Genomic DNA, 14,527 nt, shown 5'->3' on the forward strand with positions numbered 1-14,527 from the left:
CCAGAAATACTTTGGGGGGCGCGGGGAGTCGAGTCTAGTCCAGAGAATGCCTTTGAAGTAATTAATTTATTCCAGAAATACTTTTATGACAAGTTGTGCTCAAATCGACCACCATATCATCCAGGATCGAAAATCACAGCCGTGATGACAATGCATGATATCTTCTTTCTGAGTTCAAGCACATTTAGAAGCAAGCAAGACCGTCGATGGACGAGCTTGAGGATAATACGGTGCTTAGATAAGGTCAGGTCAGGGCAGCTTGCATCCCCAATAAGAGCTCTGCCAACACAGCAGTGTACTTGGCAAACATGAATAAGATCTTTGTGAGGCATCGCCAAACACTCAACTGTGAAATCACCATGCTTGAAATCAACAATGACAAGACTTCTTCCCCCAAGAATCTACATTTACATGACGTTTGAACTTTGGCATTTGCAAAACACATAGCTGCCATAACCTGGGAGTCCTAGTACTAGGGACTGTACTGAAAGATATACATTAACTGGGGCAGCTTTTTAGAACATCCAGGTTTGTAATTCTTTCCTGAAAACAGCTTCGGACAAGTGTAGGCAGTGACGGTGCCAGAGTTCTGGGGCCAGATATTCGAAGGAGCGTCCCCATTTGTCTGAACTGCTCCACGCTCAAGGCGACGCCAGGTGAAGAATTCTTAGATCGACGTGTAGTAGTGGGGGCATAAGGATGAATCAAGTGCTGGATACATCGTTGGCCAGAGCCTGTTTTTTGTAGCTCGTGCCAACTCTTTTCTAACGTGTGGCTTATTTTCTACCTGAAACCAGAAGGCAATATGGATTACATTACTGACTTCTTGTTTTCACGGGTGTTGAGATGGGGGCAGACATACCAGGGTGGTGGGGTTTGATTTTATAGCTGAGTTTCAAATCGCTATGTGTGACTGTGACTGTGACATAGATCATGCGGTGTATTCAACTGTCTAGCCTTTGACCGTGTCATGTATGTGCATTTTTGCACACTTTGAACTATTTTTCCATCATCTCAAGAGTAGCCCTAGTTTACAGTATTGTGGCTTTTTATCGTTATTGGTCTTGTGTTAAGTCTATGCATAAAGATACGTATTTTTTATAACTACTTGTGTGGTGTCCCTTTGTAGTGTTCTTCACTGTGTTACTGTGTATGATCATAAATGCTTTACACACTGCCTCTGAGATAAGCCTAGCTGCTCGTGCTACGTTACCACAGGGTTGAGCAGGGGTTATCTAAAGGGTGTAGCCCCCTTACTCTGACTTAGGAAGAAGGGTCCCCACTTGGACAGTGGCCAGCCATTGCCAACTAGAGACCCCCATTTCTAACAAACAACCATTGCGATTTTGAGAGGAGTAAACATCTCAATGCCCATTAGATTCCCCATGTTAGATTAATGTTCTGATTTGTAACCTTTGCCTCTAATTGCAAAGCGCTCGGATATCCTTCGGGTTCAAGTTTGCGCTATATAAAACTTTATAAATAACTAAATGTAACTTTCATGATCGAGGTAACTGTTAGCAGCAATACTACGTGTCTCTCCTCGGAGACTCGGACATCTTTGAAGTGCTCACCGTCCTTTTTCCCCAGCACCCCCCCCCCCCAGGGGGCGGCAATCTGAAGGGTAGCCCCGGGCGCCATAAGCTCTAGCTACGCCCCTGTTTAGGAGTAGTTCTTTAGTACTCTGGTTAGGGTCCTATTTAAGCTATAGGCGGGATATTGTTAGCATGTAGTCTGATTTATCATTATTGTACTAAAGAAATGATACGTCTTTTCATAACATGTGAGGTTGTACGGGGCTTAGAACTGGTAATTAGATCGGAGAGTTATGCTTGAAGCAACTGTTGACTGTACAGTACTTTAAACTATCATTGTAATGCAAATAATAAAATGTTTTCAATTATACAAAAAATCATATATTAGTAATCCCGCCACCGCTTGGAAAACTAACCCCAATTACGTAGGAATATTACACCTTTTGAAATACCAGGAAGTCATTAAAAATATTAAAACTGCGAAAACCAGAGTGGGGCTGGGTTAGTTTGCATAATGCTAAGGGCCACTTCATGGTTTCTAGTGCCCAGGTTCCTGCAAATGGGAGCTAACCATTTCGACCAGGGTTTGTTATAAAAAGGGCAGGAAAAAACACAAATTGGCCCTGATTCTTTGTCATGCCCACAGCTAGGATAGCTCTGGTCCTTAGGGTTATCTGCTCCTGACCAGCCCGGTATAAATGCAGGAAGAGGCAACGTACTGAACTTGAATTGTACATTTAGCTTTTTAGCCATCCTAGGTTCAACAGTACCCTGGCATGGTTCTGTTAAATAAAAATATTTGTGCTGCGAAATGAAGCAGGGTAAAGTGCCATGGACATTGGAGGCTAAAAGATTAGAAAGTTTATAAGACCTGAATTTATTGTTTAGGTCCTGTGCACTTATACATGGACATAAAGCCCCTGGATCACTCCAGAGGTGACGAGATCCACCCCTTGAGACTTTGACATGTGTGCTTTATCCTGGGGAATCAAACAGAGCTGAGTTGTTAAGGATTTCTACTAGACCACTGCAGTTTAGGGACATCTCTGGGGTAGAGAGCATTCTCCAGAACAATAACGGTCTTAGTACTATTTGATGTGAAATTGGTCTCAACCTAGTGTCACGTCTTAGAGGTATCGGTCGGGTACTAATTGGTAGACTCAGTCAGTCAGTCAAAAGTACTTTATTCGGTTCATATCAAAAACCATAAAAGTATACACACATCAGAAATCAAGATCATATTACGTTAATAAAATCAAACCTGAACATAATAAATATAATTTGTTAAAAAACCCTAAAAAATGTGCTATTTACAACTAGGCCAATTCATTTTTTTCCCCAAGTCTCATAGCTATGGTTAAAAAGCATGCCACGTTAAACATTTCCCAAGTGTTCAACAGTAACTGGAGGTACATAAGGGCTGGTTTAACTTGTCTAAACCCTTTGTATTTGATCAATGGTATAATGAACTTTTTCCGTAGCTCCACAAAGTATTTACAAAAAAAAAAAAATGTGCAGTGTCCATTATAGAAAAGCCATCACACGGACAAATGTCTAGATCTTTTGTTTTAGTCCAGCTTGGTCGTGTAGTAAGGAGAAGATGAATTTTGTTCAACCTAAATCTAGTTAGGAGAAAACGGTGATTAGAGTTATTGACTATTTTCAAATATAATTCAGTATCGTTGGAATTGATTAAGAGCTGATGAGCCCTCACGGTCACTTTACTCAGTTCCATTTCCTCCCTTACAAAACTCTTGTTCAGCATAAAAGTATCTTTGGTCCATTTTACATCTCCCTTGACCATGTTTTGGGGCTGTGTGAACAGTTCTGGGCGAACTAATAAATCAGCTAATGCTTTAACATATCTCAACCATGGAATGGATAAACTGTGGTCCAGAGTCAAACAGTCGATCAAAATTTCATGATTTAAAACCAGTTCCGGATTTATCCATGTTGTTATCCATTTTAAAAGAGGTGCCAAAGTTATACGGTCTTCCAAATACCCAACCCCAAGTTCCTGATGGACAATATAACCAGGAGTTGATTGGGGCACTGATAGGATATTTTTCAAAAACTTATCCTCAGCGATCTGCAATTGTTTTACATTTTTAAATCCCCATAGATCTGCTCCATACATAGCTATGGAGACACATTTTGCATCGTAAACTTTCAAGACAGCTTCCACTGGTTCACCCCTAATTTACGAGAAAAATCTAAAACGGCTGCAATTGATCGTACAAAAACATTTCGTTTAGCGGCCATTTGGGGCAACCAAGTGGAACTATCATCGAAGATGACCCCCAAGTATGGAAAAATTGTAACTCTTGATAACCTATTGCCCTCACAATACAAAGTTTTCATTTTTTTACCTTTACTCCCAACCGCCATTACATGACACTTAGAATAATTGACGCTAATGTCTAGTGCATTCATAAAATTATAAAATGGATTTAAAAGGCTTTGGAGGCCTACTGTTGTACGTGCTAAGAGAGCAGCGTCATCTGCATAAAGCAGGGCGGGTATCATAAATATACCCGCCCTTGGTATATCCTTGCTAGCTGCCCCCAAAACTGTCCCCAATCAATAATATATAAAGTAAAAAACAAGGGGGCTAAAATACAGCCTTGCCGGACCCCGTTCACAATCCTTATCTTTCCGGTACAGTTGCCTTTATAATCATACCTAACTGTGGCCGTGAGATCCCTGTGAAGGTCAGCTAGGAAGTACACAATATGGTAGACTCATTATTGAAAGCGATTTTCCTCCAACTCAAGCTCTTTAGATTTTTGTGACCCCATTTCTCTGCCCCTTATAGAGCAACCCCCAGTGCTTTGCTGGTATATATCTATATTACTGGGGGGATAACTTTACTAAAAGACCCTTTATGTATCTACAATAGTCCCCCTATCTGGTGGCCTAGTTTTAATTTTTGCCAAATGACATGGTGTCCCCAATCCATACTCTCATCAAGAGTCATTCCTAAATAATCAAAAAGATGCACCCTTTCTAAGGGGATACCATTAAGTATAGGATTTGATTGTGATGAACAGCAAGGGTTAAATACCATGTATTTGGTTTTATTGATATTAATTTCCAGTCCTCTTTTGGTGCAGAATCTACTAAACTCGTCCATGGGGATTGTGCCAAAAGGAGTGTATCATCGGCAAATATGAGGGTCGAAAACCTCATATTTGCCAGCTTAGGGGCATCATTATCAAATACATTTAGGTGCTCACCAAGTCATTTATATACAATGTAAACAAAGTGGGAGACAATACACATCCCTGTCTTACACCCTTTCCCACTGGGAATTGGGCAGTCATCTCTCCCAACTTCCCACAACATACCTGGGCAAAATTGTTTTCGTGTAACCTCGCAATGATATTACATAGATATTTGGGAACTCCCATGTTTCTAGTTACCAGCCACAACTTATGTCTTGGGACCACATCGAATTCTGCTTTGAGGTCTACAAATATTGCATAGAGCCTTCCCTTCTCTTCCAAGACTGTCTTCCAGTAGATCAAAGGAATTTTAAAAAGTTAGCCTATCGTCAATGTCTTTGCCCAGAAGCCCGCTTGTAGCGGGCTCAGGACTGCCTTATCATTCAGCCATTGCTGCAACTATGTATTACCCTGATAAAGAGTTTTTGGGTAATGTCAATAAGGGTGATTGGCCAATAATTAGTAGGGTCCAGAGGTGAACCCTTTTTAAAGATGGGTATCATTTCAGCGCCCGCCCCCAAATCGGGAAAACTCATTCCATTTAGGATAGCATTAAAAATGACTGTAAAATATGGGCCCACGATGTCAATCCCACATATGAACAATCGCCTGAGATGTTATCAATTCCAGGGGCAATATAAGGTGCAGTATTTCTAATGGCTGCTTCAATCTCTTTAGGTCTGATAGGGTGGTAAGCACAGCTCTCTGCATTGCTGGCTAATCTAGTGCCCCAAGACTATTAGAATTCACATCTTGTCCTGGTCCTAAAGAATACAGACGAGAAATATGATCTATTCAAGCATCTGCTGCTATATTGTATATTATTATCAATTGCCATAGAGCTCTCTGCATACTCATTTGCAACCAAGTTCCAGAATAGGGTTTGGTTTAGAGGCTTCAAGCAGTTTATCCCACCTCCTGCTGTCCCATTCCTTGTTAGCCTTGCTTGTTCCCTTTTTATAGTTAGCTCTACTTTTAAGGATTTTCCCCTTGTTCTAAGCTTTGATTGCCTTAACCAGGGCTATTTTGGCTTTCCTGCACTTATTTTCATACCACGACATACCAAAATTCCTTTGTCTCTGGGCCCTGGGTGCCTTGAAAAATAAATTTTTTAGTTTCTGGTATAGGAATTAGGAATTGGCGTATCTCCCCAATTTTTATCTGAACACCATCTAGGGTAAAAAACTGTTTTAAATTACCTTTTAGGTCGAGACTGGCGTAGGCTGCGCACATGCGCAGTCTCGCCAGCAAGACTTAATGACTCTGAGTAGCGAGGGTTAAACCCGCCCCTCTTCTCCATCGGCTGTCCTCCTAAACGGCGGCCAGCCATTGGAGAAGAGGTCTCAGTGTAGTCATTCTCTCATTGTAAGCCCATTCCTTTTTGGATTGGGGGGGGGTGTTTTTTCAGTTTGTTCTACCCTCTTCTCCATTAGCTGGAATGGTAAACAACAAGTCAAAAACACACCCGTTGTTTACAATGGAGAAGAGGGGAGAAAGAAAAACACGCCCCCCAGTCTGCAAAGGACGGGGCATAGTTCCTTCATGTTTACCTCATCCTCATTGCCTCCTCTCCCCCCACTCCTCTTCTCACCTCTCTCCTCCTCTTCTTTCTCCTGGGCTCTCCCCCTCCCGTCCCGGCCGGTGTGCTCCCTGGCTGCTGCTGCTGCTGGGCTGTGTGTGCCCGCCTTCCGCCGGCTCCTCCTCCCCCCTTGCCGAGACAGATAAGGCTTCCCCCGCTGCCCTCGGTTGTATCCCCTGCTCCTTGCACCGCGCGGAGGCTGCAGCAGGCAGACTGCTCCAGGAGCCCCATGCTCAGGCCATGCACCCCGGCCCTCGTCGCCTCCTCTCCCCCCACCCCTCTTCTCACCTCTCTCCTTCTCGCCTTACTCCTGGGCTCTTCTCCTTCCGTCCTGGCCGGTGCGCTCCCTGGCTGCTGCTGCTGCTGGGCTCTGTGTGTGCCCGTCTTCCGCCGGCTCCTCCCCCCTTCCCGGCCGAAACAGAGAAGGCTTCCCCTGCTGCCCTCAGTTGTATCCCTTGCACCGCGTGGAGGCTGCGGCAGGCAGACTGCTCCCGGAGCCCCACGCTCAGGCCATGCACCTCGGTCCTCGAAGCAAGCATCCGGCCTCCAGCAGCAGCAGCAACACTCCGAGGACGCGCCGCTGAGACCCCCGGAGCACCGTCCTTTGTGCGCCCGCACTCCCCAGCTGGACGCGCCCCGGGGGCAGGAACGGCCCCCGCACTCCCTCCCCCATTGAGCTGCCTCCGTGCTTCTAGAAGGTAAGACAAAAATGTGCATTTGCATTTCGAATATCCGTTCATGCAGCAGCACACTTGCAAAGCCCATGCATGACAAATTACCCACTTCAGGTCCCATTCTGCCGGTTTTTATTTTTAGAAATATCCAATTTTTTCTTTTTGGATGTGTTGTCATGTATGCAAAGATCACCACGTCTAAGGCAAAAAAAAACGCACTTAACCATTCCCGCCAAAAACTTACAAATACACAGCATTTGTAGATGAAATGAGTGCGAATTACCACTTTAGTCTCCATCGCCGCCGCCTCTGGATGTGGGACGCGGCGGAGCCCCCCGGAGCTTTCAATGGCCGAGCGCCTGCGCTGCGAGAACTTTCCTCGGCATGGGGCAGAGCAGATCTGCGTGGGGCAGAACGACAGCGAGGACGGCGGAGGGCCCCTGCCGGGCGGAGGAGGCGGCAGCCCAGGTCTTCTCACCACTTCGCCGCCACATCACCGCAGAGAAAGGCCTAGCCCGCAGCCCCCACGCTACGCCATGCCCGAGCGACCCTTCGACTGTCCGCGGGTGCGCTTTCTGGGTGAGAAGGACTGCGCCGCTTCCTGCGAACCTGACCGGCCCGACGGCTCCCTATTCTTCACAGCTAAAGAGACGCGGTTCGCCCGCCTCTGGATCCTGGCGTGGTCTGTGCTCTGCTGCGCCTCCACCTTTTTTTACCGTGGCCACTTACTTGGTGGACATGCAACACTTCAGCTACCCAGAGCGGCCCATATTTTTCCTGTCAGGCTGCTACACCATGGTCTCCGTGGCCTACATCGCGGGCTACGTTCTGGGCGACCGAGTGGCCTGCAAGGACCACTTCACGGACGACGGATACCGCAAGCTATTTTTTTAATTAAATCTTTTAATTTCAATTATGGTGCTCTCATGGTCCAGCTTTGATCAGCCCATCGGGGGTAAGAACGCAGTGCATACATCTGCAATGACTCTACCCTGACCCCTAACTCCAGCCACGACATCCCACACTTCTGATATATGCCCGCAGGGATTCAGAGTTAGGCTATTGAACAAAAGCTACGATAGTTCCACATACTTTGTAGTGCGGACTTTGGCACTTTCTCCCCGGGGGGCCCCGCCCTCTCTGTTGCTGCAGCCTTGGATCGCTCCCATGCCTTATTTTGCCTGCTGGGAGCTGCGCAGGGAGGGGGCTTTCCTTAACGGTATTTTGCCTTGGTATGCCGTCCTGTGCTTGTGGTGAATGCCCCCCCACCCACTCCTTACCATTTGCTGCCTCATCGCCCCTGACTTCTCCACTCTGCACGCATCTCATCCATCTACTTATTCCATGCTTCCTCAAGCACGATGACCCCCCCTCCTTGAGCCGCACTTCTGTACTCATGGCCACAGCAAGCCCCCGCCCGCCGGCTGCTACGCGAATTCCCCCACCTGCTCTCTCCTTTATCGACCGCACTGCAACCCATCCACAAACCCCCATCCACCCCACCTCACCTCACACTTTGTCGCCGCGGCACCTCTTCTCCTGACAAAATTCCTCAGTGTGTGTGGGTCTGTGTGAGTGTGTATGGGTCTGTGTGTGTGTGGGGCTCTGTGTGTGTGTGTTGGGCTCTGTGTGTGTGGCTCTGTGTGTGTGTCTCTGTGTGTGTATGTGTATGTTTGTGTGTGTGTGTGTGGGGGGGGGGGCTTTGTGTGTGTGTGTGTGGCTTTGTGTGTGTGTGTGGCTGTGTGTGTGTGTGGCTCTGTATGTGGGTGTGGTGCAAATGCAATAGGTCTCGTATTTGCGAGAGATTAAGCTATTGGGATTGTAAATAACAATGCCATTTATTTATCTATTTTCAAAACCAACACATAAATAAAAAGTTTGTCATTTACAATGCCAATAGCTCTAACTTTTCCGAAGGCGAGACCGTTGCATTGTAAATGCTTGTTTCAAAAGTGACCGCTCAACATGGATGTAGATGGACCTCATTGCTTGATCTGATCGTATCATTGAGCACATGTGGATTGTCCATTTGTCCATTTGTTATGGGTTAGGCAGCACAGGAATCTCACACATCACAGAAATGGCGGCCTGCTGGGCACAGCAGATCATCATGTCTGTGTTTGCTTTTTTAAAGAAAGCTACTTTTTTCAAATGCATCTCGCTTTCCTTCAAATGAACGGGATGCGGTTAAAAGAAAGAATAAAAAGTTTCCTTTTCATTTTTTAAGGGCAATCAGTGGTCTGTGGAATTACTGCCTGCTCTTAAAAAATATGTTTGCATATATTTACAAAGGGGAAGGGTCCCTGGTGATTTCTTTCTGTTTGTGACTGGCTTACCACCTACTTGAAGTAGGTGGTAACTGCGATTGTTTCACGACTGCATTTGCGGTCACAAAACAATCGTACATACAAACCCTATTTTGTGAGTCGGTAATAGGTTACCAACTCACAAAATAGTGTTTATACATACACACAACCCTTTTTAGCGGTCACAACTAGGCCAGTTTCCCATTTGCGACCGCTAAAATGGGTTGTACATCTGGCCCAATATAATTTCCTTAAGAATCCAGAATTCATTATAAATAAACAATATGTTGCTGAAGAAACTATTTTTGACTTAATACCAATAATGGTTAGACCAATGACACCTACTTCATACTTTGTGGCAACATTTTAAGAACACCGTTGAAGATTTACTACATTATTCAGTTTATCAACATCCTGTGACCAGTGCAGAGACCCATGTAGTTCTGCTCCAAGGTAGGTACACTTCTTCACAAGCTCAATATTTTGTTGATCCATCGCCCACATGAAGGACAACTTTGATTTAACAAAAAAAAAGGTTTTTTGTTTTCTGTTAGTTACTTTTTAGTTTGTTTGATTATCACTCTTGAGGTGAAATAACTGCAGTTGAAGGCCTAATTGAGTTTTAGGAAACAAAACCAGGTTATCAGTATAGGCAAGAAACAGAATTGTGGAGTGGCCAGGTTTCAGACATTGTCTCCTTATTGTCTGCAGTTGCAATTAAATCATCAATGTATCATGTAAATATTAAAGGGGATGACATTTATTTGTTTTAAACCATTACATTTTTTATTTCTGGATGTCAAACCCCTACCATTGCTTAATTTATCCTGAACCCAGGTTTAGGAATATAACTTTACTATTAAGTTCAGGAGTGTTCCCTCAATCTCTCAGAGTGCCAATGTTGACCAAAGTTTGTTATGATCCACCCTGTCGAAGGAATTAGAATAATCAATAAATGTACGTATAGATTTCTGCCTTTAAAATAAAAAGTATTTTTGACAAGAAAATATTAATTGTTGAACAATCTGATTTGAAACCTGTCTGATGAGAGGAAATGAGCGAAGAAGTATTCTCTTGTGGTGATAGGTACATTAATATTAATTTGCTGAAGATTTTACCATGAACATTGAATAAAGCTATCATAAGGTGGCTGCATAGTTCTGGTTTAGGACCTCGTTTGTGTAACAAATGCAAAATGGATCCAGTCCAAGACAAAGGAATATTATCGATAGACAGAATGACATTGAACAGGGAAGTTAAAACCAATTGCATGCACTTTTCTTTATTATGGCGTTCGGGATACCATTGGGATCAGGAGCACAAGAGGTTTTGATCTCTGTAATTCGTGTACTTGTCTACTCAAAAGCTAAACGATTGAGAGACCGCAACTTGTGTAATTGGAGGTTGATCAGCTGAGTCATACCGATCTGCAAGGTATATTTTCCACTTATTGTGATTTATATAATACTACCCTGACTTGTTTTTCCTGTCCTGGCCTAATCCTATTAATGATCAAAATATCTTTGAGTTTTAGTTTATAATACATTCATGAAGTGTGGTCCATTGTTGTTGTTGTTGTTGTTTTAGTTGTATTTCTCTCTATGGAGACCGTCGTTCTTTTTACAGTTGTATCTTTTCCTGATACTTTAAGATATTGTTGTTAACTTTCAAAGCGCTTCTGATTTTCTGCCTGTAAAAATGCTTTCAATTGTGAGAGAACTGTACAACACATCTATGTGATCTCACACACCCTCTCCTAAGAATTAACAGCAGTATTTTTGTCTACTTAATTGATGCTTTTGATTAGCTACCATTAAGTTGGAGGGTCATATGGATGTGTTCTATTCTTCCATTCAATTTGGGGATCTCTTCTGGATTTCCAGGTTAATGTATTTTTGCTTCTAGGAAGCCAGTTCAACTGTAGCTTTGGAGCTCTGTCTGACCTGCAGGTTGATTGCAACCACACTTGAAGCTAAAAACTGAAGGGTGTAGCTGTAACCCCAGGAATCATGCTCAATATGTTTGTGATGGCTAGCAGAATTGGAACATCTTGCCTTCCATTACATCATAAGATATCTCTCCATTAGACTTACCTGTGTTGTTGTATATCCAAGAATCAATTAGCACAGACAATGCCAATAGTTTTGGCTTGTAGAGTGAAAAACGTTTCTCATGCTTTATTAAGACACAGAGAACAGGTGCCACGTGGGCAGTAGAAATGCAAACTTTCCACATAGACCCAAAATATCAGCAAAGGCAGTTGCAGTACAGTGGTGGGTAGACACTATCGGCAGGTGAGAGGCACTTCCACTCACAATATTGACTGCAGTCCTGGGTGGCTGCGTGAACTAGAGTTGCTGGTGGTCGGCAAAGAAAAGAGGCTCTCCATGCAGGAGCACTAGATTTCAGCATGAGATCTGACCTGGTGATAGCACTGTGTGGGGTTAGAGTTCCAGATGGAGGGCCCTGAACTAGAGAGAAAAAGAAAGAGGGACAGAGAGTGACACAGAAGATGCTAAACTTACAAGTCACTTACAGGACACACTGCTTTCACTACCTAAGTGTGCCACAGGAGCTGCAGAGAGAGCGAGTAAGAGGAGAGAGATGGAGTGCAGTAAGACAGAGCCCATCTCAAGAAAAATCCACTTGGGTTATCTGGGTGTATAGGATGCTAGTTTTTGTTCCAGCTCAGGGTGAAGGAAAGGTAGAGATATTCACGCCCTACTGAGGTAATATGCCAGTGCTCAAGTCAATAGATTTCACCCACTGATAGAAGTCACAATTGTGTAAAATCAAATAAATCACAGGCAAAAGGCTTCCAAGCCGAACCCATGTCAAGAGTTCCTCGAGCCCATTCTTGACCACCACACTTACACATTACTACTAAACTATGATTTCACTTACCTGATGTGTTGTAAACACCAAGCTGCCGCTACCCCATCCATAGCTATGGGTCATAAAACATCTGTTAAAAGAAAAACAACAGCATGTGTTTCAGTATAGAAGAATGGGTTGTGTGAGAAAATTGTGGACATGTGTGACCTTAATACCATCCAATGGAACTCTTATACCTTTGACTTCTTTCTCAACATTCCCACTAGGCTACTTCTAGCTAAGGCTGAATCTGCATGTTGAATCGTTGGATGGCTTTGCTTACAGCAATAAGCAATGTGGATCACTTGTTTTGCAAAGTAACGCTATGCAAAGCATCCGGCGCTCTCTACCTTGTAGACTTTTTCTTGAAATAAAGCATTGCAATACAACAAAACGTAAAAATGTAGTGACCAATTTTCTTGTATTAGGATACAAGAAATGTAACAGCAATCACAAAATGTCTGTAAATTTATGTGTATCCCAAGACGTATCAAATGTTTAATGAGACCCTTTCAATGAACTGAGAAAAAACATGGACTTGAGAATTACAACAAAGCGGTGAAAGGAAGAAGAGTAGTTCTCCCTGATGGCAAATAATACATCAATGTACAGAAAGTCCCTTCGTTATTATCCATTTGCAGGACAAATAAAGTTGACTGCTGACTACTTTGGAGGGGAAACAGCACTTACAACGCTGTCTCCACAATGCCGTACCATTACAACGCGGTCGTTACATGTGTTTCTACCACACATACAATTACATCACAAACAAGTTGTTTCAACGACTTGCTGTAGGGGGCGTACTGGTATTGGATGTAAAATCCAACACCTCTCCTGCTGTTTAGCAAACAGTAGTAGGAATAGTAAATATTAGTATTCTCAAGTCCAGCGTGCCCCCTACAGCAAATCCTTGTACTGACTTGCGATGTAATGGTATGCATTCTAACAACGTGGTCGTTGTAACAACTGTGTTGTAATGGCATGCGATGTATCCGCATGTGATGTATCTTCATGCGCTGTAAACAGCCATATTGCTTTGGAGCAGGTTTGCCTCCTCATTTGACACTCCATAAGATGTATGTAACCCTTCGCACAAGCAGACAAATTGCTAATCACTTCCAAGTAGATAACTGTGCTTCTGTCAGCTGCCTCCTAAGGGATTTAGGAAGGCCAAGTGAGCTTCAGCTGACATTCACTACTGAACAGTTGAAATTAATCTCCGAGTATGACAGCCTGCATTAGATGACTAACAATCCTGATGTGTCAACTGGTGTGAATAAGCCCATCGAGAAACAGTTGCAATGAATAACCAATCATCCTGGTATGGATACCGATGAACGCTCTTGCATCACAGGTAAAATTCAAATAGGACTAGAAACTTGGTGAGCAGCAACCATTTTGGCTGTGTGGACGCCAAATAGGAATGTGTGGCACTGAGTTTGCTACCTAGGGCCATGGATGTGATGGACGTTTAGAGTTCTTTCCTCGAGGTCAATTTAGAAGAGCAAAATACCTACAGATATAGCATGTTACAGGTAAAACAGGCAATCCATCATAGAGTGCAACCACTTACTTTCGCCTATGTTTTTTTTTAAAGATGGACAATGGCCTGAGAGCATCCACAACAGTAACGTTTTACAGAAACCATGACAGAACAAAATAAGACTTGCCGCAGGCAAATCTCTGGCGGCCAACACAATACTATTGGCTTGGCCAGTGCTTGTTTATTTTTTTGCAATTTTGGCCATGGTGCCCAGCAATGGCAAACAACATTGGCAAATTGAAGAGGTTAAAATGGCGAGACCCAATGCCTTTGCCAGGTTTTGTTTTGACAGCATATGAAATAATAAAAGTACAAAGGTAAAACAAATAGCAAAAAAAATTTAAGAAAAAGAATGATTGCTCCACAAGCCCTAGACTACAATTGCACTAATTTTTTTGTAAGTTATGTACATTAGAACTAGGAAAATGCCTTCCCACACAACATGAGAGCGTCCATGGCAAAAAAATTCAGACCCTAGGGTGCATGCTGTGTGCAGGATTGGGTGAAAGTGAAACCTAAATGACATTTTAGCAACAATAGATGAAGAGAGGCAGGTGAGACATGTAAATCTCTCTCTACCCGAGACCCACAGACACAAAAGCAAAAATGAAACAATGATTAAAAATTGGTTTGTTCTCACTTTATGATTTTGGAGGTAATTTAGATTTTTTTGCCGTTTGTTACTTTGGGCCCGATTCAATTTTTGGTGTATGAAGTAGCCACCATTGGCCTGGCAGAGGACGTCATATCCAACAGGTCAAAACTATTACACCTGCCACATGTATACATAAC

At 43.5% G+C, this 14,527-nt stretch overlaps 1 protein-coding gene across 1 annotated transcript in view; it reads right to left on the minus strand.

Annotated features, from left to right (window-relative positions):
- The window catches only part of LOC147677714 (toll-like receptor 2), a 259,373-nt gene that overhangs the window by 25,434 nt on the left and 219,412 nt on the right, over positions 1-14,527 (minus strand). Inside the window, exon 2 of the mRNA XM_086945364.1 lies at positions 12,223-12,283. The gene's annotated coding sequence lies outside the window, so the exon portion shown is untranslated. The remainder of the gene's footprint in view (positions 1-12,222; positions 12,284-14,527) is intronic.

Source organism: Lissotriton vulgaris, chromosome 12, assembly GCF_964263255.1.
Source record: "Lissotriton vulgaris chromosome 12, aLisVul1.2, whole genome shotgun sequence".
NCBI classification, from domain to species: domain Eukaryota; kingdom Metazoa; phylum Chordata; class Amphibia; order Caudata; family Salamandridae; genus Lissotriton; species Lissotriton vulgaris.